Genomic DNA, 3692 nt, shown 5'->3' on the forward strand with positions numbered 1-3692 from the left:
CGGGCTGCGTGCTCTCATGCTGTCTCGTTTTGTGTGAACACGTGGCTTATGAGTTTTCATAGTCACGTGTTCATGTCTCGTCTTGTGTAAGCACATGGCTTGTGATTTGTCTTCATTGGCCATGTGCTTGTGTCTTTGTTTTGTTTGGTGTGAGCACATGGCTTGTCATGTGTTTCTTTGTGCCATGTGCTCTCATGTCTATTGTCTTGACCCCACCCACCTTGTTACCTCATTATTGGTTGATTTGCCCCACCTGTCCTCCCTCATTACCTGCCTCATTTGCTCTCCTATTTATTCTCCTTGTGTTTGCAGTCCTGTGCTGGTTCGTTGTCGTTCTTCATCGTATGTTTCCCTCGTGTCAAGTCAAGTCAAGTCAAGTCAAGTCAAGTCAAGTCAAGTCAAGTCAAGTCAAGTCAAGTCAAGTCAAGTCAAGTCAAGTCTTGTTTTCCCCCTTGGGGTAGTTTTTGTTGTTTTGTTTTATTTTTATTATTAATAAAAAGCCCTCTTCCCTGCAATTGAGTCCTCGCTCCTTCCACCACCTTCCTTCAAACCTGACAGAACGAACCAGCCACGATGAGGACTCAGCGGAAGAAAAGCTTGCGCCATCCACCAGCCTCCACTCTCTCCAGCCCCCTCTATGATCACATTCTCCAGTTTAAATACTTGAGCTCCCTCCATCAACAGGGGACTGACTTAAGGGAGTTTGCCATTGAGTTCAGCGGTGCAGCAGAGGGACTGGGGTTCAACGATCCAGCTCTCAAGGACCTTTTTAACTCTGCCCTTGATGAGCCCCAGAACTGGTGGCGAATGAGAGGGCTGGATCACCTGACTTTTGGGGAATTTGTAGATTTCCTTGATTGGAATGGGAATCCGCCCGATGCAGCTTCCTCTAAGGTGTTCATAGAGGCTGCAGCTCCCCTGTTGGCGGCTGAAGAAGCTGCAGCACTCCCAGTGGCGGCTGAAGAAGCTGCAGCTCCCACAGAGGTGGTTGAAGACGCTGGTGTTCCCGCAGAGGCTGCTATCTCCAAGCAATCGCGTCGTCGTAAGTGGAGGAAGAGAAGGAAGGCTTCCTCTGACTTAGAGCCCGCTTCAGGCCCGGAGGCCTTCCCAGAGCCCGCTTCAGGCCCGGAGGCCTTCCCAGAGCCCGCTTCAGGCCCGGAGGCCTTCCCAGAGCCCGCTTCAGGCCCGGAGGCCTTCCCAGAGCCCGCTTCAGGCCCGGAGGCCTTCCCAGAGCCCGCTTCAGGCCCGGAGGCCTTCCCAGAGCCCGCTTCAGGCCCGGAGGCCTTCCCAGAGCCCGCTTCAGGCCCGGAGGCCTTCCCAGAGCCCGCTTCAGGCCCGGAGGCCTTCCCAGAGCCCGCTGTTGGCCCGGAGACCTTCCCAGAATTCCCTAGTCCAGTGGTCCCAGAGGAAATAGAGCCGCAGGCTCTCCCAGTCAGTCCTGTCATGGCCAAGAGGGCTGTCTTCGCCTTTTATGTTTTGGCTGTTCTGCGTGCCTGGAGAACGCACTCAATTTCTTTTGACCACGGACCAGTCTGCCAGCCCGAGCCCACTACCATCCCTGATACGGCCACGGAGGCCGCCACCGAGCAGCCCGCTGCCATCCCTGATACGGCCACGGAGGCCGCCACCGAGCAGCCCGCTGCCATCCCTGATACGGCCACGGAGGCCGTCACCGAGCTGCCCGCTCTCCCTGATACGGCCACGGAGGCCGTCACCGAGCTGCCCGCTCTCCCTGATACGGCCACGGAGGCCGTCACCGAGCTGCCCGCTCTCCCTGATACGGCCACGGAGGCCGTCACCGAGCTGCCCGCTCTCCCTGATACGGCCACGGAGGCCGTCACCGAGCTGCCCGCTCTCCCTGATACGGCCACGGAGGCCGTCACCGAGCTGCCCGCTCTCCCTGATACGGCCACGGAGGCCGTCACCGAGCTGCCCGCTCTCCCTGATACGGCCACGGAGGCCGTCACCGAGCTGCCCGCTCTCCCTGATACGGCCACGGAGGCCGTCACCGAGCTGCCCGCTCTCCCTGATACGGCCACGGAGGCCGTCACCGAGCTGCCCGCTCTCCCTGATACGGCCACGGAGGCCGTCACCGAGCTGCCCGCTCTCCCTGATACGGCCACGGAGGCCGTCACCGAGCTGCCCGCTCTCCCTGATACGGCCACGGAGGCCGTCACCGAGCTGTCCGCTCTCCCTGATACGGCCACGGAGGCCGTCACCAAGCTGTCTGCCCTGCCGGCGCCACCCGAGCACCTTGCCCTGCCGGCGCCAGTCAAGCTGTCTGCCCTGCCGGCGCCAGTCAAGCTGTCTGCCCTGCCGGCACCACCCGAGCGCCTTGCCCTGCCGGCGTCAGCCAAGCGGTCTGCCCTGCCGGCGCCACCCGAGCGCCTTGCCCTGCCGCCGCCTGCCAAGCTGTCTGCCCTGCCGGCGCCACCCCAGCGCCTTGCCCTGCCGGCGCCACCCCAGCGCCTTGCCCTGCCGGCGCCTGCCAAGCTGTCTGCCCTGCCGGCGCCTGCCAAGCTGTCTGCCCTGCTGGAGCCTGCCTGGATGGTCCCTCCAGTACCGCCCTGGTCCTCAGCCAGGACCCCAGACCAGCTGAAGCCCCCTGGTCTGTCCCGCCGGTCCCGCCCTGGTCTGTCCCGCCGGTCCCGCCCTGGTCTGTCCCGCCGGTCCCGCCCTGGTCTGTCCCGCCGGTCCCGCCCTGGTCTGTCCCGCCGGTCCCGCCCTGGTCTGTCCCGCCGGTCCCGCCCTGGTCTGTCCCGCCGGTCCCGCCCTGGTCTGTCCCGCCGGTCCCGCCCTGGTCTGTCCGCCGGTCCGCCCTGGTCTGTCCCGCCGGTCCCGCCCTGGTCTGTCCCGCCGGTCCCGCCCTGGTCTGTCCCGCCGGTCCCGCCCTGGTCTGTCCCGCCGGTCCCGCCCTGGTCTGTCCGCCGGTCCCGCCCTGGTCTGTCCCGCCGGTCCCGCCCTGGTCTGTCCCGCCGGTCCCGCCCTGGTCTGTCCCGCCGGTCCCGCCCTGGTCTGTCCCGCCGGTCCCGCCCTGGTCTGTCCCGCCGGTCCCGCCCTGGTCTGTCCCGCCGGTCCCGCCCTGGTCTGTCCCGCCGGTCCCGCCCTGGTCTGTCCCGCCGGTCCCGCCCTGGTCTGTCCCTCCGGCTTCTCCCTGGCCCTCAGCTGGGACCCCAGACCTGCCTGAGCCTCCCTGGCTCAACCCTCCCGTCCCTCCCTTGTTTCTTTTAAAGACATTTTGATCCTGTTGTTTTGTTTTGCTGGCTGACTTGGCTCCCCTCCCTCCCTCCCCTCTTTGTCTTTGAGTATTGATGTTCTGTTGCCGGTGTGTTTTGTCTTGTGTTGTCGTGTATGTTGGTCTTGCTTTGTCATGTCTTGTGTCCCTCGTAGGGGACGCCAGGTGGCGTCCCTTTAGAGGGGGGGTAGTGTCAGGGTTCTGTCACTTCGGTCTAGTTTATTTCTTGGTTTTGTGACAGAGCTCTGACACTCCCGTTCTTGTCGTGTTTTTGTGTGAGCGTACAGTCTCGAGTGTTCTCGGGGCTGTGCGCTCTTGTCTGCGTGCCTTGTTTCATGTTGGGAGCGTGGCGTTCGGATCCCGGCACTCGTGTCTAGTTTGGTTTCGGTTTCGTGTCGGGATTCGGACACTCGCGCTCCCAGTCCTGTCTTAATTGTGAGCGCACGGTTTGTGTGTA

This window comes from Megalobrama amblycephala, linkage group LG4, assembly GCF_018812025.1.
Source record: "Megalobrama amblycephala isolate DHTTF-2021 linkage group LG4, ASM1881202v1, whole genome shotgun sequence".
NCBI lineage: Eukaryota > Metazoa > Chordata > Actinopteri > Cypriniformes > Xenocyprididae > Megalobrama > Megalobrama amblycephala.